The following is a 12,293-nucleotide window of genomic DNA, read 5'->3' as shown; positions in this document are numbered from 1 at the left end:
ATACAAAAATCCATTTTTACTGTGCCAAGGAGATCAATCTCCTGATGCTCTAAGGATGTTTGGGAAAGTTCTCCTGCCTTCTCCTGCCCAATAATTCCAAGTGTCTACAGAGTTGTGATCCCAATCCCATGTGCTGCCAGCACTTTTACCTCTTAAAACACAAATAGTTTTCTCTTGTATTGGCCATATGTCCACGGGCAGCCTTACTAAGCAAGTTGAAAATGGATTTTCTGGGGTTGTAGTGGGTAAGCATATGGTGTCTAAGCCTCATGCATTAGCTAAAGTCACCCAAACATTTGTTTTGGGTTGCTTAATGGTAAAAATTGCGCTACTAAAAGCAAACAAAATAAAAAGACATAAGCATAGCATTTGATTTAGCTCCGCATTCCCTCAGTTAAAACAGTCACTTTCTTGCTTCCTTTTGGCCTTCCTCATGGTTTTCTTACTAGCTGTGTTTTTATATCACCCTGTGGGACAATGGCTATGTTCCCACTAACTTCCTGTAGCTGTTTCTTTGTTCCCCCCCTCTTTTTCTTCTGGCCTTTGGTCAGTATAGATGAGACAGGATTCCCTGGTTCCTTGTTGCTCATGTATGCATTGCTAGATGTAGTCTCTGTTCCGCTCATGTCTGCCTGCTTATTTCTCTGTTTGTGGGGTTGTCAGCATGTTTTTGCACATGATATGGCTTTACATTCTTCGCTGGAATCCACTTAGGTCCTCTACCTGTCAAAACACAAGCATACCCTTTGCCCCAGGTTATTAAAGGAAATGGACCCTCAATTTGTCCTGTTTCTAATTAAAACTAAAGGATTTTCTTTCAACTTTGCCTGTGGGTTATTAGGAAAATGCCGAAAAATTAGTGGGTCAGGTTCTGCAAAAGAACTGTTTAAAAAATTAAAGACATAAAGGTTTATTCAATCGCATTTGTGGTGTTGCCTGTGTTACTTCCCCTTTTTGTTTATCCAAGATATGTTTCAAAGTGTGATGTGCTCTTTCACTTGAGCCATGGGAGAGTAGGGAATACCAAAAGTGTGGCAAACACACCAATCCATTAAGAATGTGGCCAATTTTTGAGCTGTTTATGTGTTCTGGGGTGACGTTATGATGCTTGTATCCCCATTCATATGTTCTGTGCCTTTAAGACTATCTCTGAAGAATGAAAGTTTTGTTTGGGTTTCTCTTAACAGGGACACAGAGACGGGCAGTACATAGGGCTGCTTTTGCTTTTTGCTTTTGGCTTTCTGCTTTGCTCTCTCTTTCTCCCTCTGCTCTCACTTCTGCTTGCTTTTGCTTCTGCTCATTAGCTAGTTCTAGCCAAACAGTCCAAATTCCTTCCTGGACTGTTTCTCCTCTCCTTTTTCTTTGACGATCTCAAACCTGCTCTGGACTGGGACCTGGAAACACCGAGGAAGCACCGTTTGGCCTGCAGCAGCTGCCCCAGCGCTGGAGGAACTAACAGAGCAACCACCCCCAAAAGAGACTTTCTGATTTTGTCACCTTTTTCAGAGGGGTGTCATCCGGTATTGTTCATTTTGTGTGCTGGGGGGTGCTGTGCCTGTTACATAAACAGGTTCTTTCCACTGCTCTCTGAGGAATTCTTCCTGAACCAGTTGGGGGGAGGGGCCGTGTGGGTTTGCTTTCTGGAGGGGCCCTCCTTTGGAGATTGTCTACCAAATTGGCCCTAAACCAGGACAATATGCAGAACTATTGTCTTGCTTTATTTCTTGAGGTACACCTAAGGAAGAAAATGCTTGCAAAAAATGTTGACAAACATAATTGGCAGTTTCTCCTGTGTGTAAGGAAGCAAAAACTGCACCTGAAAAAGTGTCCGCTCACACATGAATGTTTTTAAATTTCCCAAAAGATGATATCTGTCATAATTGCAAGCTTTGCAACTTTCGTGGGTCGGCAGTTCCTGTGGACATGAGAGGCTGCACAAGTTTACGATCAAGGCAAGCATTTATAATTGCTTTTGCTTGATCTTTAGAAATACGAAACATTCACATAAGTGCTTGTGCATTTTGATGAAAAAAGGCATGACTCAGTTTTGCTTGTTCAAAAATATTGGGTAAGGTATTTGCAACAGCTGTTGTTAATTTATCTGCTCTTGCATTTCTTTCTGCTAAAAATCCTGGAAGCAAAGAATGTGCCTCAATATGGGAAACATATTTGTTTTTTATGGGAAAGATATTTTTCCCAAATATGGGAAAAATATTTGTTAATTCTCTTTTGTAAAATTTAGTAAAGCCATGTGAGATAATGACACAGGTTATCATTATTAACAATTTTTAAAACTGGTCCTTCTACTCTTCTGACCACAGTAGCAACATAAACAGAATCTGTAATCAAATTAAACAAACACCTGAATAATTTAGCAATGCAATTTGTAAGTCTTCTGAATGTTGTAAAGCCCAATCAAAATATTTCTTTTTCAAATATGGTAAATCACAAAAAAATCTTGGCCTGCTGTAGTTAGCAATCTTGCTCCGGCTCTGATTATGATCTGAGCCATCATTTTTAATGTTGTAAAAAAATTTTTAGGGACCTGCAAGGTAAGAAAATCCACTCTATTATCAGCAAAGGATCTTTTTCAGAAGTGTCCCATTGAAATATGAGACCATACAACTGCATTTTTTCTCCTAATACTGCAAGAAAAAAGGGCTGTGGTATTACGCAACAGTGCGCTTGTCTTTGTTGAAGAGCTTCAGTAACTTTTCAAAGGGCTTTTTGACCTTAAGGTGTAAAAATTCTAGGAGATTTAATGTTACAGTTTCCTCTCAACAAATCAAGAAGTGGTACAAGTTCATCATTAGTAATCCCTAACACAGGTCTAATCTGATTGATTTCTCTTAAAAGTTGCTGTAAATCTTGCAAAGTAGCAACACTGGTCTGAAGTTGTATTTTTGTGGCATAATTTACTGTCCTCTTATTTTCTATCCTAAATACCTTGATGGTGAGGATTCTTTTATCTTTCATGTAAGATTTTCTAGTCTAGCATTTTGACCTTCTGTGATTACACAGTCATGAGCTTCTTCCATCTCCTTTTGTGTTGGTGCTGCAACAAGCAAATCATCCATATAATGTCAAATCATTGCTTGAGGATGCTTCTGTCAAGCTGGAGACAAGGCTCGTGCTACAAACCATTGGCAAATGGTGGGTGAATTCTTCATCCCTTGAGGGAGAACTACCCAGTGATATCTTTGCAAAAGCTCTTGTCTATTGATGCTTGGAACTGAAAAGGCAAAAAGAGAAGCATCTTCTGGATGAAGTGGAATACTGAAAAAGCAATCTTTTAGATTGATGATAACAAGAGAGCAATCTCATGAGATCATTTAAAGAGAAGGAAGTCCCGGTTGTAGAGGTCCCATGTCTTCTATAATTACATTAATTCTTCTAAGATCATGAAGCAATTTCCAAGAGTCAGAGTTTTTCTTGTGTATGAAAAATACTGGTGAATTCCAGGGGATGTTTTTTGGTTTGATGTGGCCCTTTTGCAGTTGTTCATGGACCAATTTTTTAAGAGGACTAAGTTTCTTATCTTCTAGGGGCCACAGGTCCACCCAAACAGGATCGTTGGTTTTCCACGACAGCTTTAGAGTGGTGAGTGCTGTCGTGGCCCCCATCAAAAACTCATTTCTATTTTTGTTCCCCACTGGGACAGCAGGTCTCTTCCCCACACTTTGATGGGTTTTTGTATGACAAAAGGACACATGGCTGCTGTTTTCCTTTCAGGCCCTGTAACAGTAATCATATGTTCACTCTGTAATCCTATTTTGGCTCCCCCAATCACTGTGAGTGTTATTAACTTCCAATCTCTCAGCCAAAACATGTGAGATATAATTGGGACATCTGTGCCAGTGTCTTACAAGCCTGTAATTGTAATTGTCTGGTTATTATGCATCAGTAGCAGGTCATCTGTAGTTGATCACGGCCGATGCACTTTTTCCAAAAGACATCAGTCTCCATGTCAGAGCTTTCAGGTGGTGACTGGCATTTTGTTAACCAAACTCACTCAGCCAGGTTAGCTGGTAAAGCAGTAGCTGTTACTATTGGGATCTTTTCTGGAATTACTGATGGTGGTTGATATGCTTGAGTTAAGACTGTAAGTTCTTCATTACAGTTAGCTGAAACAATGGTTGGATAAACAACAAACCCTAGAAAGCAGTTTCTGTCTTTCCCCATAATTAAAAAATCTTGTCTTTTCTGTGATTTTCCAGTAACTCCTGTGGGAACTGCAACATGAATCTCATTTGTAAAAAGTATGAATTTGGAAGTTGCCAGTTCACTTTGTGCCTCTGGGGGCAACAACTTGGGGTTGCTTGCAAAATTACTGATGATTTCGCAAATGGTATCTGGCCAAAGTTTCCAGTTTGATTCACCCTTACGAAGTTTTTGGGTTGTTGGGCTGCCACTAGTGGTGTCATCACGCAGTGCTGCTGCACGTTCACTTTTGAGTTTCCCAACAAAGGCCTCCCAGAATCATCAAACTTTGAGTGGCATTGACTTACATAGTATCTTCCTTTCCTGCACTTAGGGCAAAGAGTATGTGGTTTTGTGCTTTCTGCGGGCTCTGAGCAGCTTTTTATTACATGTCCAGGTTTGCACATCAGAAACATACTTTTTTAACAGTCTCTGCTTGCATTACTGCCTTAAAAGTATTCTGTTGAGGTGTTAAGAGCAGTGAGGGTTTTTATAAGTTACTGGTCTATCACTTCCGCCTGTGGTGCAAAGCCTTCTTCAAATCTCTTTCCTAAAGTGTCTGCTTGGTTTGCAACTATATGCTGTGGACCGCCTATTTTACTACAGGCTTCAACCATCTGAGGCAGGTCTGGCTGTATATCAGCCAAGGCACAAATAATCTTTTTACATTCTTCATTAGCATTTGCAAAGGCAAGATTACAAAGCATACAAGCATATGTGGAAGGACTAAATATCGTCATCAGATTGCCTTTCAATGGCCTGTGTTAAGTGATCTATGAAGGTGGTGAATGGCTCAGAATGAATGGCTCAGGTGGTGAATGGTTCCTTGCCTTCTTTGTGTGTTGACTCTTCAGGGCTCCCTGCCAGCTGAACTTGCAGGATAGCCTTGTGAGCAGCATCTTTAATGTCAGCAAGCACAACCCTAGGTAATTCAACTGCTTGATCCTCTGCTCTGTTGCGAGGCCGACCTCCAGCAGGAGGACAGAGATAGTGAGGAGACAGAGGGGGACAGAGAAAAAAAACAGAAATTATTGCAAGGGCAGGCCGCCCTGACCCAGGAATTCTTTTTGATAAAGAGGAACTGGCGATAAATGTCACGAGGAGTCCATAAGAATGAATATGTATGAACCTATTGTGAAACTGTATGCATATGTATTTGGAAGGGGAGATAAAAGGAGATCTGAAGTTCTCAGAAGCACGCATGCACTTTTAGGGAGAGAAATCTCCGCATGTGTCCAGCGCTGCGATAAACAAACATACCAGCTTTACAGCTTTTACAAAGCTGTGGAGTTCTCTTCTTTTCTCCACAAAACACCTGTTCCCCAGAGCTCACCTGTGCTCTCTTTGCAGGTGATCCAAGTCGAGCTCAGGCCAGGCTTGATCCAGCAAGCACAGTTATTCTGCTGCCTCTCAGCAGCCAATTAGAGCTCGACTCAACCTCATCTCAGGTGTACATATTCCACAGAATCTGCTTCCTTTCAGCAGCCTTTTAATTGTCCTCTGAGGTAGTCCCAAACTGAGACAAAATGTTCTTCCTCACATGGTGGGCAACAATTGTTTGCTCTACAGAGTACACAGGGTCAACTGATGAGGTGATTAAAATATGGTTTATTGCAAAATCAGTCTCATGGAAGGTGAGACCATAAGGTTGTTGCATCCAACACCATCACACCAGAAGCTGTTTTAATTCTAGTTACAATGTCTTTTAGAAATTTCTTATCCAATCAGCTACTTCCACAAAGCTCACTAGCATCTTCATAAAATAATCATTCATTGCTATTTTTTATACTATTTTGCCGTAATGCGTCTTTTTTATCTAATCATATAACTCTACAGAAACTTATTGCTCTATCTTCTACTTTTTACTAGCTCTATAACAAGTTCCATTACTAGACTAAAATTTTCTACTATCTTGCTAACATATTTATTCACTTTCTCCTTGTATAAAACGTTTTTCTGCTTAAACTACAAATCTTTATTCTTACTTTGTGTCTGTTTCAATTTTTTATTCTAAATCTTCAAGCCTTCTCCAAGGTCTTAGGTCAAACACTGTATCCATCTCTATCTCCGAGCTTGTATGTTTGAGGCTTTGGGAGCTCTCTGTGCTTGCATTCCCCACATCAGAGTAATATCTCACCAGCAATCAAGATATAAGAGGGGCTCCACCAAGGAGAGGCACAGAGGGCTAACAGACAGACCTTGGGAGGAGCCAAATGTGCTTATAAGAGTGAGGTCATGGACCCCAGGAGGAGCCAAGTATATATATATATTTATGTATGGGTAAAGCCACGGACTTTACCCACTGGGAAGTGCTGGGAGGACATAGAAGGACTGTGTATGAATACTAATGTGGCTGATGCAACCTGGAGTGCATAAAAGGCAAAGATGCCATTTTGTGAGCTGAGCCTCTGGTGAGCAGAGAGAGTGTCACTATGCTTCTAGCACTGTTTCCTCTTTGCTTTGTTACTTTAACAGATTCTAATTAAATTTTATTTAGTCATTCCCACCTGGGGTCTGAGTCATTTCTAACAATTTTGGGGAGACTCGTCTGGGATATTTCCACTGATTATGAGGACCCCTCAGGTCACTTATGTGGGGAGGCTGGCCTCACTGATTTCAGCAGCCCATCCCTGGCCTCTGGTGGGCCCTTGGACTCTAGCTGGATAACTGGGAATGAGGAGAACCCATAAAGCAAAGGTAAAAGTCCCTTTTTTTGATGTGGTCATTTTTTTTTACATGGATGGAGACCCAACACGAGAGGACAGGAGAGGTTTGGCCAGTGCCCCTAATCCAGGTGTGGGAGCCACAGCTCCAGCAGCCTCACACAGGACCTGTACCAGAGTACATCGGAGCAAGGGGACACTGGACGGTTGGGCGGGTAGCTGGAGAGGCAGGAGCCTCTGGCGCTAGGTAATAGGGAGGTGGGGAAGCCCTGGGCAGCAGGACACTTGGGATGAAGGCAGGGAGACCCGAGGAGGCAGGACACTTGGGATGAAGGCAGGGAGACCCGAGGAGGCAGGACACTTGGGATGAAGGCAGGGAGACCCCAGGCAGCAGGACATTTGGGATGAAGGCAGAGAGACCCCGGGCAGCAGGACATTTGGGATGAAGGCAGGGAGACCCGAGGAGGCAGGACACAAAGGACAAAGGTGGGCAGACCCTGGGAGGCAGGACACTCCAGATGGAGGCAGGGAGACCCCATGAGGCTGGAGGCAGAAGACAGGGAGCGGGGAAACCCCAGTGGTGGGGAGGTAGAGGAGGCAAGGTGGTGGCCACTGCAGCAGGAACATGCGGGAAGTGCGGAGGGCACGGACGCGGGGAAGCGCGCAGGACGTGCAGAGCAAGCACAGCAGTGATCAAGCGCATGTCGGGAGGCAGAGGAGATGGGGCAAGCCACAGAGGGAGGAGTGCAGCCACAGGGGACCCCTGAAGAGGGGGCTTGGTTACCAGGCAAAGGGGCAGTGGTGGCGGAGGAGGATCCCAAGTGGGAAATCTTAACTGCTAGACAACAGGGCAGAGGCAGGAGGGGAAGCAGAAGGTAGTCTCAAACTAATAACATGGGGCAGCGAAAGAGCAGGGAAAGCCTTAGGAATTAGGAGGGTACCTCGGAGTATACCATCTGATAGCCCCCTGGAACTAAAACTATCCCAATGGGAGCATCCTTCTGATACAAGGGGGAAGGATAAGGTAAAAATTATATGGTACTTCATGACAGAGTGGACAAAGGAGGAAATACGGCCTGATCATATCTTTCAGCCTCAGTATGGGTCACTTGAGGGGTGGATTTGCCAAGCCCTGCAAATACATGTTAATGCCAAAGAACCATACAATCAGGAGGAAGGTGAATAGGTGCCCTGCTGGAAAGAGGAGATTTTTTCCCCTAGAGGTCAAAACCTTTAGTCACAGAAAAAGGAATGGGATCCTCTAGATAACTCACCTCTGCCATTTCCCATGGCCCTGGATGCACTGGTACTTTCAGCAGTACCAGCCTGCCCTATTGCCCAAAGTGCACCAATATCCCCAGAGGTACAAGTGTCCCCAGAGAAGGTGGTAACCCTAGATGGGCCTAGCCAGAATACCAGAAGTAAAGCAAAATCAAGGTGTGAGAATGAGAACAAGAATCATCAAGTTGGGGTATATCCCCTTAGAGAAGTATTGGTGGGTGGGGTGCAAGGGGGGGATGGGGTTTGTGAGTGCTCCTCTCAACCCTTCTGCAGTGCAGCCTTTTAGGAAAGAGTTTAAAGGATTGTTAGGTGACCCTATTGGTTTGTTGGAACAGGTGGATCAGTTTTTAGGATCAAACACGTATACTTGGGACAAAATGCAATCCTGGGCATACTATTTACCCCAGAGGAAAGGCAAATGATCAGGACAGCAGGTATAGGAATCTGGGATAGAGAGCACCGGAATGGACCAGAATGGGGAAGAAAAGATGCCCATCCAACATCCCCCCTGGAACCACAACAACGAGGAGGGGAGATGAAATATGGAAGATTATAGAACATTGATAATTAGAGGAATAAAGGAGGTTGCTCCACAAAATCAAAATGTGAGTAAAGCTTTTGATGGAATGACAGTGGAAAGATGAAACCCCCACGGAGGAAAGACTCAGAAGGAATGTGAGACAGTACTGTGGCATCAACCGGGAAACAGCAGCTGGCAAGACACTATTAAAGGTTAGTTTTGTCATGCATGCTTGGCCAGATATCCAAAGAAATTACAAAAGCTTGAGGTTTGGCAGGAACGAGGATTGAATGAACTGTTGAGAGAGGCTCAGAATGCTTATGTGGGAAGAGAAGAGGAGAAGGCAAAGACAAAAGCCAAGGTTATGGTGGAAGCAATAAGAGAAGGGAGTCGATCTGTTAGGAGTAGGACCCCTCGAAAGGATAGAAGGGGATGTCAACCGAGGATATTCAGGGACAGTGATAGGCAGGGTGGAGCGGTAACGACAGAACAAGATCAAGGCTTCATGTGTTTTTTTTGTAAGGGAAAAGGACATCTAAAGAGGGATTGTCCTCAAAGAAATGGAGACCTGGATAGTGGAGTGAGAACAACAAACCAAGATCAGAATTTCAGGTGTTCTTATTGTAGGACAAAGGGACATTTGAGGAGGGACATTTGAGGACAAAGGGACATTTGAGGAGGGATTGTCCTCAAAGGAGAAGGAATTTACAAGTGTAGAGGGAAGCACAAAATGAGACTGAGGACTAGAGGTCTCAGGGGCTCTATCTTCTGGGGACAAAATACCATCATGAGCCCTTGATAACCCTATACTTAGGTCCCCTCAGAGAAGAAGTTTTTGAGTTTTTAGTTGACACAGGAGCTGAGAGAACATGCATACAGAAGATTCCAAAAGGATGTGAGGAGAGCTGAGAGTCTTTGCAGGTAACAGGAGCAAAAGAAGAAGGCTTTCAGGTGCCTGTTATCAAACAGGTAACCTTTGATGTGAGTCATAAAACAGGAATGAGAGACATATTATTGGTACTGGGGGCAGGATCATCTCCTTGGGAGGGATTTGCAAGTACAATTAGGAATTGGGGTGTTACCAAAAGAAGGAGAAATGGTAGTGAAACTGTTCAAATTAAAAGGAGATGATGAAAAGAAAATAAACCCAATTTTATGGGCAGGACTCAAGAATCAGGGAAAACTGGACATGATGCCCACTGCGATTACAATAACTGATGAAAGTTGCCCAATCCAAGTTCGTCAGTATCCTATCTCCTTGGAAGGGCAAGGAAGGTTACAACCCATTACTGACTCTCTGATCAGGATAAAACCCTGGAATCATGAATGTCTCCTCACATTACCCTGATTCGACCCATTCAGAAATCAGATGGTGTACCTACAGACTGGTACAGGATCTGAGAGAAGTGAATAAAAAGACTATTGACTGATATCCCATGGTTCCTAACATGTACACTCTCTAAAGTAAGATTCCACCTTCATATCAATGGTTCAGTGTAATAGATCTTAAAGATGATTTTTGGGTTTGTCCTTTGGCTGAGGAGAGTTGGGACGTCTTTTCTTTTGAGTGGGAGGATCCTACCATGGGAACAAAACAACAACTGAGGTGGATGAGATTACCCCAAGGGTTTATGGAATGCCCGAATTTGTTTGGGCAGGCCGTAGAGGAGACCTGGCCATCCTCTACCCTGAGTCTTGAAATTAAACTCATACAATACGTAGATGACTTGTTACTTTCTGGGACTGAGGAAGGAGAAGTTAAGGAAGCCACAATAGGCCTTTTAAATTTTCTAGGAACTCAGGGATTGAGGGTCTCAAAGAAAAAAATCCAATTTGTGGAACAGATTTGGGTCATAGAATTAGTAAAGGCAGCTGACAGTTACATCCAGGAAAGGAGAAAACCAAAAACAAAGAAAATATAAGGCAGATTTTAGGATTACTAGGATATTGTTGATTGTGGATTGAGGGATACACCAAGGCTGTTAAGTTTTTGTATGAAAAGTTAGTTGAAGAGGAGATAATCTGGACAGAGGAGGATGAAAACAGATTTGAAGAATTAAAACAAAAATTAGTAACTGCCCCCACCCTCAGCCTTCCTGCTATAAAAAAGCCCTTTCACCCATTTGTGAATGTGGACAATGGGGTGGCCCATGGGGTCCTAGCCCAGGATTGAGGAGGATCTAGAAACCTGTGGCATACTTGTCAAAGTTGTTGGATCCTATCAGCAGGGGGTGGCCCTTGTGCATTCAAGCTGTAGCTGCTGCATCACTGAGGGTAGAGGAGAGCTGGAAATTAACCTTTGAGGAAGAGTTATGAGTATATACTCCCCATTCAGTAAGAAATATCTTAAACCAAAAGGCTGAAAAGCAGCTTACAGACTCTTGGATACCCAAATATGAGGTCATATTAATAGATGGGGATGATTTGGAATAAGTTACAGATAGGTATTTAAATCCAGCTCAATGGGGAGCCAGTCAGAGAATTAGAACATGACTGTATGGACATAATTGAATACCAAACCAAGGTGAGGGAGGACCTGACTGACCAGCCCTTCCAAGGAGGAAAGATCCTGTCTATAGATGGCTCCTCAAGGTATATACAAGGGCGATGGAAATCCAGGTATGCCATCAAAAATGAACAAAAGATGATGGTAATTGAAAAAGGGAACTTGCCCTCTGCCTAGTCTTCTACCCTAAGCTTGTGAGTTGTATGCTTCAGTCCAGGCTTTAAAACTACTAGACCATGAAAAAAGGACAATCTATACTGACTCAAAATATGCCTTTGGAGTAGTGCACACCTTTGGAAAAATAAGGGAAGAAAGAAGGCTGTTTAACTCAAGAGGCAAGGGACTGATACATGAAAGGTTGATCCCAGAAGTCTCAGAAGCCCTGAGGTTACCAGAAGATGTTGCTGAAGTCCATATTAAGGGGTCACCACAAGGGAATGGCCATAGAGAATCAGAGGAAACAATCTGGCCAATAGAGAAGCAAAGGATGCTGCAGAAAATAGGGAGGAGAGAGTGATGATAGTCCTAACATCAAAAGACAAAGAATCAGGGATTCCAAGGTTTAGTAAACCAGAAGAGGACAGATTGAAGGAGATAGGGGCAGAGAAGAATGATGCAGGTATCTGGAGGCTCCCAGACAGAAGTCAAATGTTAAATAGACCCCTTACCAAAGAAGTATTAGACAGACTACACCAAAAGACCCATTGGGGTACCCGAGCCCTCTGTGATGAGTTTTTAAAGAATTATGGGTGTATAGGAGTCTTTGGAATAGAAAACAAGTAATTGGTAAGTGTGGAGTTTATCAAAAGGTGATCAAAAAGGCAATGAGAAAAGTAACCTCGGGAGGTCAGGAACTAGCCCTAAGACTCTTTCAAAGTATACAAGTGGACTTTACTGAACTTCCCAGATCCAGTGATGGAAATACTTACTGGTCTTAGTGACCATTTACTCGCTGGGTTGAGGCTACACCTGCTGTGTGCTGTTGTATTGTCTCCAAGATGCTGTTAGAACAAATTACTCCCCTGTACAGGATGGTGAAGAGGATTGATTCAGATAGGGGGACACACTTCAGTTCCAAGGTTTTACAACAGATAGTCCAAGCAGTGGGAATAAAAAGGGATTC

Source organism: Melospiza melodia, chromosome 28 (assembly GCF_035770615.1).
Source record: "Melospiza melodia melodia isolate bMelMel2 chromosome 28, bMelMel2.pri, whole genome shotgun sequence".
In the NCBI taxonomy this organism is placed as follows: Eukaryota; Metazoa; Chordata; class Aves; order Passeriformes; family Passerellidae; genus Melospiza; species Melospiza melodia.
The sequence above is the reverse complement of the archived record's forward strand: the minus strand, read 5'-3'. Positions refer to the sequence as shown.